Below are 12,139 nucleotides of genomic sequence, written 5' to 3'. Positions count from 1 at the left end.
CCTGGATGGAAAAGCCTGATTTGGGGTCTCTGAAGCCCTGTGACCCAGGAATCAAGCATGTTTTATGCCTCTACTGAATATCTGTCACCTTTACATGTCACCAATCTCAGTGAAGAGATGGGATTACCAACTGACTTCATCTGGCTGTGAGTATTAGAGCCTAAATCTATATAGGTGCAGAGGGAGGTAACCTGGCAGGTAATACAGCCTTGCCTCATTGGGTTGAATAACTTCCCTCAAGCATTAGGCTTTCATATGATACTTTTCAATGAGAATGAGACAGTGAGCCTGGCTGAGAAGACAGCCCTGCTTGTTTTCTCTCAAGCTGTTCTAAGATCTCTACCAATGGAAACTCACCAGGACTCCAACATTGATTTAAAGATGCCCATTAACAATCCACTTTAGAAACATTTGGCTTGTGAAAGCTTGTCCAGTGAAGATAAAATTTGATTAGAACTTAATCTAGGGAGATTGGGATTGACATATATACACTATATGTATAAAACATATACTGAAATTGAAGTCACTCAGTTGTGTCCGACTCTTTGCAACCCCATAGAATGTAGCCTATCAGGCTCCTCCATCCATGGGATTTTCCAGGCAAGAGTACTGGAGTGGGGTGCCATTGGCTTCTCCAGAGGATCTTCCCGACCCAGGGATCAAACCTGGGTCTCCTGCATTGTAGGCAGACGCTTTACGGTGGCCACCAGGGATGCCTATGAGAACCTACTGTATATCACAAGAAACTTTACTAAGTGCTCTGTGGTGATCTAAATGGGAAGGAAATCCAAAAAAGGGTATATACGTATATGTATAATTGACTCCCTTTGCTATATAACAGAAACTAACACACCATTGTAATGGTGTGTTAGTTATAATCTAATACAAATGTTTAAAAATAACAAAAAAGAATATTATTACATCATTAAAAAAAAAAAAACAAAACTTAATCTTACTGGATTGCCAAAAAGTCTGTGTTACGGCTTTTCAGTGACCTCTTCCAGAAAACCCCAAACAAACTCTTTGGCCAGCCCAATACTAACGAAGACATATGCTGGCTAATAGAACCAATAAATGGTAATCACAGAGGTTAACAAGTTTACCCAAGGTCATACCTCTGGAATTCTTTCCGTTATACCATGTAGTTTAGTCCATTCAATCTTTCTTTTTATTAAGATATGTATCAGCCTGATGTCCCTTCCTCACAGAGCCACACCTAACCAATTTATCTAAAGCATCTCTGTCCCTATCAATCTATGCTTTTATTCAATAAAAATTATCACAGTTTGAAATGATTTCATTTGTTTATGTCTTTGTTATCTATTTCACTCTATTGGAGTGAAAGTTCAAGATGCAAGTATCTTATCCTTTTATGTTCTACTTTATCACAAACACCAAAAAACAAGTACCTGGAGCTTATCAGAATTAAATCAAGATGGGGGATCAAGGAAGAGAAATCCATGCTTTCAAGTTAGTGAAAATCCTAATTCCCATGATAGACTTTCCTTTATAGCCATGTTCAGTCTATAAAGGGAAAGTGGGATATCGTGCGCCATGGGAACTTTTAAGGGGATAATCACCTGCCTGAAATGATTAAAGGAGTCTTTAACTTGGATGCAGGAGGCTGAACCTCATGGCTCTCTAGGGGGCCATCTGTTTACATCTATACTAACAAATCATTTCCACTCACCTTTTTTGACCCCGGTCTTTGATCTCTTTGGTTTCTAGTTGTTAAAAGAACCCGGACACTTCCAAATTTCTATACCTGTCACATCTCATAATATTAATGCTTGTGGTTTTAGTTGACAACAATTCTGGTGCAATATATTAATTAGTGTTAGATTGCTCACTTGATTGGTTTCATTATTTTTTTATGATGAGATATATAATAAGAAAATAATTTAAATAAAATAAAGTGAAATAAATATTTGACTCATTTCTATGATTTTTAAGAATTGGAGAACATGCTAGAGTTATGTCTATAAAGCAAACTAAAACCACAAAATGCTATAAGCTCTTAGCTATCCTGCATTCCCAATATGAAATTTTTGGATACTGACAGATTTTCGTCTCTTTTACTTTTAACCTGACTATGAGAAAAGTCAATATGAAGGAAAAAACAGTTTTTAAAATCAAGTTTGCTAAATATAATGACCAAAGAAATGTAATAGGGGGAAGGAGTTAGGGCCTGTAAGATTTAAGAAAGGAGGACCAAATTTGAAAAGACAGAACATATCAGTGGGTCACATGATTTAATTTAATGGATGTATACTGATGTTGCCATTCAAGCCATCTCCCTCAGCTAATGAGGACTAAATCCATAAGATTTACTATACACATTTCCCTCTGCCATTAGACTTCAGATGTGTACTTTTTTTCCTAAAGGTTAATTCAACTTCTTCCAAATTATTAAGAAAACTAACATTATATACTCACCTCTGGAAGATAAACCACTCTCCCAAAAGCTACCTGAGTGGACATATTTTAAGCTGTATCACAGCGCTTCATGATTACAATAGCAAGAGCTTACTTAGATATTACAAATGCATATTTTATCTTTTTAAATAGCTTTTCAACCATGAAAGCACATTATTTCTTTTATTCCTTAAGTACTCAATATACTCATGGTCAGTACTACATATCTTATGGTCCAACTTTTCCCTTATTTCAGAAGACTTGATCTTAGAAAACTGCAAACTTTTTGAGTTCAAGGTTTCATCAAAATTCTGACAAGTTATTTTATTGACATTGACAAAAGGTTTCTAAATTTATATGAAGGGGCAAAAGACCCACTATGTCAACATGATATTTAAGACGAAGAGCAATGTTGGAGAACAGATACAACCTGTCTTCAAGATTTATATAAGGCCACTGTGATCAAGAAAGTGTGGTATTAGCAAAGAAGAAACAAATGTATCAATGGAACAGAATAGAGGGTTCAGAAATAGACTCCTATAAATATAGTTATCTTTTACAAAGGTGAGAAGTCAATACAATGGAACAAAGAGTCTTTTAAACAAATAGAGCTAAAACAACAGAACATCCACAAGCCAAAAAAAAAAAAAAAACCCCACAAATATATCTAGACACAGACCTCTTTTTGTAAAATGAGACCAAAATCACAGATCTAAAGGTAAAATGCAAAACTATAAAATTACTAGAAGATAACATAGGAGAACATCTAAATGATCTTGGGTATGGTGACGTATTTTTATAAGCAACACTGAAGTCATAACCATGAATGAAATTATTAATAACAAAAATTAAAAACTGTTCTCTATGTAAAAGACTACATCAAGAGGATTAGAGGACAAGCCACAGACTGGAAACAAACATTTTCAAGTGGCTCATCTAAGAAAGAACAGTTTTCCAAAATATAAAAAGATCTTTAAACACTCAACAATAAGTGAACTAACAACTTGATTAAAAAATGGGCCAGACACTATACCAAAGATAAACAGATAGCAACAAGCACATGAAAAGATGCTTACTTCATTTGTCAGAGAAATACAAATTAAAACAACAATCAGATACCATTACACATATTAGAATGGTCAAAATCCATGACACTAATAATACCAAATCCTGGTACAAGTCATGTCCAGCTCTTGTGAGGCCAGGCTCCTCTGTCCATGGGATTCTCCAGGCAAGTATACTGGAGTAGGTTGCCATTTCCTCCTCCAGGGAATCTTCCAGACCCAGGGAGTGAACCTACATCTCCTGCATTGGCAGGTGGATTCTTTACCACTGAGCCACCAGGGAAGCCCACATACAGTATTTACAACAGCTTTATTCATAATTGCCAGAACTTGGAAGCAACCAAGATATCCTCAGATAAATAAACTGTGGTAAATCCAGACAATGGAATATCAATCAGTTCCAAAAAGAAATGAGCTATCAAGCCATGTAAAGACATGGAGAAACTTTAAATGTATATTACTAAGTGAAAGAATCCAATCTGAGAAAGCTATACACTGTAGTTCCACTATATAATATTTTGGAAACGGCAAACCTATAGACAGCAAAAAAAAAAAAAAAAAAGGAAATCAGTGATTGGCAGGGGTGACAGTTAGTGAGGAAGGAGATGAATAAGCAGAGCACAGAGAATTTTTCAGGCAATGAAAACACTGTGTATGATATAATAATGATTGAGAAGTGTCACTATATCTTTATATTCCAAACCCATAGAATGTATAATACCAAGAGTGAACCCTAAGATAAACTGCGGACTTTTGACAATTATGATTGATGACTTTGATGATTATGATGTATCATTGACATCATCCTTGGTTAAAAAAGGAAAAAAAAAATTACCGTTCTAGTAAGTGATGCTGGGGAAGGTTATGCATGTGTAGAAGCATGGGGTGTGTAGAAAATCTCTATACCTTCCCTTCATTTCAGCTTAATACTATTTTTAAAGCTTTAATTAACTAGAAAGAAGAAGGAAGGCAGCTATAAGGAAAAAGGGATGAAGGAGTAATCCTATTTTTGTTTGGAGTCTTTCCCCAATAGCAGAGGCCTCTCTGTCAGCTACAGATAAAACCCCACATCTCAGTTCCACTCCCTTTTGACCTTCACACACTCTGCACCACTCCTTGCTTGTCCAGCAGCACTGAATCTATTTTACCTGTGACACCACCTTGTAACATCAGGGGGGCCCCAGGGGAGACAGACGCACTAATGCTGATGCACAGCCTCTGGATTCCCTGTGGAAACAGATGTTATCAGTACCACTGACCTCCATAGGCAATTGCTCGGCTGATTAGTAGGAGAAATAGCAACCCCTGACTTGACAAAAGCAATAAGGGAGAAGGAATCCTGAGTTAAAACGGGAGAGTGAGCGGTTGCTGCAGTAGGAAAGGAAATTATTCATTCTAGGATAACTCCCAGGAGAAGGAAAAAGAGAACTTAGGCAAAAAAGATTAGATCGTAGTTCTAATTCCACTATTAATTAGAAGTATCTGGAGGGAAACTATTTCACCTTCTGGAATCTCCATTAATAAGCAAGTTTTAATGGTAACAAGATAATATTTATGAAACATTTATTATGGGCCAGAAAATGCACTAAGTGTCTTACATGTGTTCCTTCATTCTTTATAATTACACTTTGAGGCAAGTACTCCTATTATTATCCACATTTTACTCATGTGGCAACTTGAGGTTTTGATAGCATAGGAAAATTATTTAAGCCACTGAATGCTGGAGCTCTGGTTGTCAGAACAGCTAATGACATCATCCTTGCATTCCTATGAAGACTGTGGACAGGACCCAAGGAGATAATGGATATATAGTGTTTGGAAATCCTCCCAAATGAAGGAATAGCTATCATCATAGAGTCATATGGAAACTTAAAAATGACATCTTTCATCTTTCATGCCTGCTATTGCTCCAGTATTTTTTTCACACCTCCCTACTCTATCCCTGGTATTTTGTACTTGTGCATGTCTCGCACTTGATACTTCTCTGTGGTGCCGTCACTTTTGTGAGAATGTTGGCATCTCTTTTGCTTTTCTCCCAGTCATGAGGTTGAACAAACCAGTGGAGCTTAACACTGGCTCACTCAGCCCTCGATGTGTAGGTCAAACTTCTTCCAGGTAATAAATTTAGGACAGAGAGTATATAAGCATAGAAATAATTCTTTCTTAGGTCACGCCATCTGTCACTTGCTTTCAACAAAGGTAACAGGAAGGGAGGAAAAAAGGCAAACAATGCAGAGGTTACTTCTCCTCAAGGGGAGAATTATTTATCAGTAAGCAGTTACTTCTCATTAATTGGCAGTAAGGAATCTAGAAACATCTTGCCTTCAATTTCTTTCTACACTCAAATGCAAACGGCTTACATTACTATTCTTCCCCCACCCAAAATAATTTTGATAAAAATTTAGTAATATATTTTAAAAAAGAAAAAGTGCTTATCAGTCATTTTCACCTTAGTACAAGGTAGTTTATAGTACTTTATATCTGAAAGGGATCTTGCTACAATGATATTGGAAAGCATATGAAGTGCCTCATCATCAGAAAACAAGAGGCAGGGTGTTCGTATAGGGCCACCTCTGCTCCTCTAGAGTGGTGTTCAGTGCTAGAAGTTATTAGACTAATGATGATCATATTACTCATTATATTGATTTTTATAGTACTACAGTCTTCATGTAGCACACATGATCCCATGCTCCTCTTACCACAGAATATTAGAATAAGAGAAAGAAATACCTGGGATGCCTTGCCTATAAAGAGGCTAAGACTATACATAAAAAGAGGCCTCCCGAATCAAGAGCCCTGACAGATGCCCAGTTATATGGTTGTGGCACAAGTGGCTACTTGGCTCAGAAATTTGAATATCCCCTATGTTGGCCATATTTGAATATGGCCAACATAGGGGAATAAAGTATAGGTCTTAGAAACCGTAGGGATGCAGTAGAAACACTGGCTCTGGCCTTGGTCCAGTGAGCAACAAAAGTGCTCAGTTGTAAATTAGGATCTTGGGAGTAGACGAGTGATTTGATATTGGGTTGACCAAAATGTTCATTTGGGTTTTTCCATAGATGTTACAGAAAATCCTGAACTTTTGGGCCAACACAATACTAACCCTCACTTCATTGTAGGCAACATAGACAGAGTTCAGATGACTTACTGGAAAAAGTGACTCTCTTAGTTGGGAAACAGAAGACAGAAAACAGAAACAGAAAATGGGATGGGGGTTGGCACCATTGTTAGAGGTCAACTCATTATTTTCTCTTAACATTTAAGTGGTGGGTAGAATAAAACAGAGTTTTGCTCTGGATTACCATTGATTCACTACCTAAACTAGATACGTTGTTTACCTCTCATTTGTTCACCCCTATATTGGGATGTTTCATCCTTATCTCCCTTAGGTTGTTATAAAAATATTTTCCATGTTGTTTGTAAATGAAAAGGATTCTAGATATATTTTAAATAATGAGCTTGCAAGTATATGAAGTGTTTTAGAAGGAAACTGGATTTTTGAGGTTGGAATTTGAGATTAGAATAGGTCAAGTCTTAGGGATAGACCATTTGAGTCCTAATCTTTATTCTACCACTTGAATTATTCTATGTCTTGGTTTTCTAATCTGTAGAATGAAGATAATAGTAGCTCCACTTCATACAATGGTAATGTTATTGGATTTTAGTCCCAGAATCACTGTTAATTCCCTATATGACACTGGCCAAGTTATTTCACTTCTTTGGGCTTCCATGTACTCATATTTCAGAGAAGGCGATGGCACCCTACTCCAGTACTCTTGCCTGGAAAATCCCACGGATGGAGGAGCCTGGTAGGCTGCATTCCATGGGGTTGCTCAGAGTTGGACACGACTGAGCAACTTCACTTTCACTTTTCACCTTCATGCATTGGAGAAGGAAATGGCAACCCATTCCAGTATTCTTGCCTGGAGAATCTCAGGGACAGGGGAGCCTGGTGGGCTGCCGTCTATGGGGTCGCACAGAGTCGGACACGACTGAAGTGACTTAGCAGCAGCAGTAGTACTCATATTTAAAACAGATTTCGATCTCAAACAGATAATTTCTGCATCTTCCGTGGCTAAATTCCATGATTCCCTCATTATGTACATCATTTATAATGTGCATTGCATATAAAGAAGTAAATATTGCAAACTTTTAAGTTGATAATGAAATACCATCAATGTCTTGGAGCCATGTTAGAAACAGGAAAAGTAATGACTAGTAAAACTGATAATGCCCATAGCAAAAGGAAATGAGACATTTAAAACAGTAATAGAGACATTCATTGTTTCATTAATAAAGGGAACAAAGCAAATATAAGTGGGCCTATCACTATAAGTCAGTCTGACTGATTGACTTAAAGAAATAAGACTGTAATTAATGCACATCATTTACAAATAAAGGGGAATGGAGACATTTCTTTAACCAGTGGTTGCAAATCACAGTTTAAGAATTATACTCAATCATTTTAAGTGGATTGAAATCCTCACATGTGGGCCATGAAATTGGCCCTCGGAGCTCTCCCACTCACAGCTCCTACACAGGGAACACAGCCAGACAGTTTTACAATCCCTGTATGCTGCTTCTATGTAGCAATGGCAACGGTAGGGCTGTTTCATCGCCTTGCATGATTCCTGGGAAAGAGCTTGCACCAGATTGTTCAGAGTCTTCATGGACTCCTCAAAATCTTTCAACTCTACATATAATTTCGGCCTAGGTAATAGTATGGGTACTAACTAGATCGTATCCCGGATCAGCTAGCATCTTTTGTACTGCCAGTTAAAGTTCTCAAAAATGTTAACAGGAAATGAATCGTAAAACTTCTCAGTGCTAAATGCAGAGCTGCATTTAGCATTTGTTACTGGAGGAGAATTATTTTTTGACTCATAAAGCTCAAGGTGTTTCCAGGTGTCTGTTTCATTTGTTGGCAGGCTTATCAGCAGGGTTCCTTCTACCACCCATCCTAAGCAAGAGCAAGCTGACATCCTATGCTATCCAAGGCTATGCTCCACATCCCAGGTCTTACGCCTCCCCCCAAATGCATGCTTTGTATGTTCTGTGTCAGGTGCCACTTTATTCAGTCCCGAAATATTTCTGAAACCTCGACCTGCTGATCTCTGGTCCCTCTGCTTTTTGCATTATTTTATTTCTGACATTGAATCTCTGACTTGTTTGATTTTAGAATGCAGTGTTCTCATTATTCCAGATGTATAGCCTCCTTTTTTGTACCCACTGAGCTGTCCCTCATACCCCCTGCTAAAAGAACCCCAAAGTGCTAAATTATCTTGAAATTCTTTGAAAATTTATATAATCAAAATGTGAAATGGATGTCTTTAGCCTGCAACAACAACAGAAAGTGAACTACTTCATTCAGCAAGTACTTGGGGCTCTTATCTAAAAAGAAAAACATTCTAGAAAAGGTCACAATTGTATGGTCATAAGATCAAAGTTAACTTTAATTTCTAATGATTTAAAATAACCTATTATCAAAACCCAAAGCAAGCTTTTAGTAACTTTACTGCTTTTGTTTTAAAACAATAATGTTTAATGGGAATATTAATGTTTTTCTTGTACCTTCTGCCTAGGAGAGCACTTGTTTCCAGGCTTCCTACAACAAAACATTAAGAGTTTAGTTCACATCATGCTGAAACTATAAAGTTGAGTAAAAACTGAAGGGAAATACATCTTCAGTGAGATTCCATCATCCCTTATTAATGCCATAATTGAGGGCTATAAATCTGTTTCTTATACAATTCATGCAATAAAATACTTAATGGATTGTGAATGACATGTTATAAAACTAGGCATTAAGTATCGCAATTTATATTTAAATGGGCTTCAGACATAAATAAATGCTCTATAAATAGCAGGCTTTCTCAAGTCAGAAGATATAACCTTCCATTTACTTCTAGCAGACTTGGGAGCAGAATCATTACAGAGTGTGTTGCTGTCACCAAATTGTTATTTTATCTTGAATTAGGTTGTTGTTGTTGTTGTTGTTTTCTTTACATTTAAAATAGTTTATGATTACAAAATTGTTCAAGGGCTCTTCAACCAAAATCAGCTCCAAGTACTGCCTTTATAAGCAATGCCCCCTAAAAGGATGTCAGAATGATCTTACCCCTAAAACTGGATTGTGTGGCATTGATATTGCTGCCTGATCCATAATGAACATATGATGAAAAGATGGAATACAGTAAGAATGAGGCACCTGGAATCATGAAAATATCTATTAGCCCAAACCTGCTTAGTCCCTTTGTATCACCTTCTCTCTAAATGGTCATTTCCCTAGGGGATATCACTGGGGCATTTACCACCAAGTAAACCTGCAAAGGAGACACAACCTCCTCACTCAAGAGACTGGGGAGCAAACCACCACTCATGACATATTTTAAGTAAACAGGGTGGCTCAGGCCATGCAATGTGAAGCTTACAGAAGTGCTGTGAGTGTGAAAACAAAGCCAAGTTTTAGATCCTGTCCAAAGTTTAAGCCCATATCTCCTTGGCATCTTGTAAGGCAAATCAAGGTTATAATATTGAAGCCTCCCTCATTTCTGTTGCGAAGTTCTACTTTACCTTCATATTATGAATATGTGAGTGTGTGTGTGTATCTGAAATCTAGTCTTTAACTTCAGAAAATCTGACAAATTTGACTACTTCAATCTGTTCAAAGGACCAGTGGCTCACTAGATGAGAGGGAAGATAAGCATGGACTCACTAATGTTTGCAGATGAGAAATACCAATAAAATACTAGTCTTAACTACCTTGGGGAACTGAATGAGCCAGAAATGCCTACACAACACTAGACATAATGAACCATCATTGCCGGAGTGCTGGATGGTGAGTCTAGGCCTAAGGTTTGATTCCATGTTAACCCCACTTGCTAATTTATTGGCCAGTGATTCCAGAACGGTATTATCTTAAAAGTTGGAGAAGGCCAAGGCTAGGAAATGACCTCTAACATCCATTCTAATATTAACATACTCTGATCTGAATCTGAATGTTTCAGTTCTATCCATGTCATCCATTATTTGTTACTTTACTGACCCCATACCAGTCTTATCATTCCCATCCAAATATAAAATTAACCACTTTGAAAGCTGCTCAGATGAAATTTCATATTTTCCAAGTGAAGTATTCCCAGAGATTGAGCTGAAAAATCTCTATCTCTGGCAATATTCTGCTCTGCTTTTCGAAAATATGACCAGGTGGTCTCTGAACAGAAGCCACTAAACGGTGGTCACAGATATCACTCTCTTCCTGATGAAAGCTGTGGTCTCCTCTACTGCTTCCCTTGTTTTCCTCAGTGCTTTTCTTTCATATCATTGAGTAATGCTTCATGCCAGGGGTGGTTCTTGGAAATCAGAGGGGAAACAGTATTTGGAAAGTATATCCCAGTTTATAACTGTGAAGTTCAGGTATAGTAACAGGTCCTGTGAATATTATACCTCTCATTTTAGAAGTAATGAAACCACCTTAGATACATATATTGACTTGTCTCAGTTCTATCCACAGGAATACATGTCCTATAAAAGTAGGAATCTGTATCTTTTTAATCCTTTTCTATACCCTAGGCATCTAAAAGAGCAACTGGCACATAGTATTCACTTAAATACTAATAATACTTATGAATAAATAGTTGCTTTAATGAATCTCACAGCAAATATATGAGAGAGAATCCCAAATCTTGTGAAACTTGATGTATTCATAAAAGTACCAGTTCTCAGAAAAGTACCAAGTCACAAGATGGCCCTCAACTACGGATACCTAATAATTCTGTGCCCCAGTTTTATCATCTATAAAACGGGTATGATATTTGTTGAAAGAATAAAAAGAGTTAAAGATATTAAGAGTGCTACCATGGTACTAGGCACATCAGAAAAGGCTTATAAAATCTCAGATTTGTTTCCTTTTTTTTTCTTCTCTTTTTTGTGTACTGTTCCCTCTTTTCCCCTCTACCCTCTTTTTTTTTTTTTTCTTTTTCTGACTTTATTCTTTCCAAGTCTCTCTTCCTCTCTCAGGGTCCTCCACTAGGCAGCTCAACTTTAAAGATAATTTAAAAAATAAAAAAGGCTCCTCCTACTCCCCATGAAGTAGGAGAAGAAATGCTATGACCAACCTAGACAGCCTATTAAAAGGCAGAGATTACTTTGCCAACAAAGGTCCATCTAGTCAAAGCTATGGTTTTTCCAGTAGTCATGTATGAATGTAAGGGTTGGAGTATAAAGAAAGCTGAGTGCCAAAGAATTGATGCTTTTGTACTGTGGTGTTGGAGAAGACTCTTAAGAGTCCCTTGAACAGCAAGAAGATCCAACCAGTCCATCCTAAAGGAAATCAGTCCTAAATATTCATTGGAAGGACCGATGCTGAAGCTGAAACTCCAATACTTTGGCCACCTGATGTGAAGAACCGACTCACTGGAAAAGACCCTGACACTAGGAAAGATTGAAGGCGGGAGGAGAAGAGGACAACAGAGGATGAAATGGTTGGATGGCATCACTGACTCGATGAACATGAGTTTGAGTAAGCTCCAGGAGTTGGTGATGGACAGGGAAGTCTGGCATGCTGCAGTCCATGGGGTTGAAAAGAGTCGGACACGACTGAGCAACTGAACTGAACTCCCCATAGCTGCCATTTTTAGATATATCCCCTATACTCC

This window comes from Bison bison, unplaced genomic scaffold, assembly GCF_000754665.1.
Source record: "Bison bison bison isolate TAMUID 2011002044 unplaced genomic scaffold, Bison_UMD1.0 scf7180017864380, whole genome shotgun sequence".
In the NCBI taxonomy this organism is placed as follows: domain Eukaryota; kingdom Metazoa; phylum Chordata; class Mammalia; order Artiodactyla; family Bovidae; genus Bison; species Bison bison.
Note: the sequence above shows the minus strand (reverse complement) of the source record.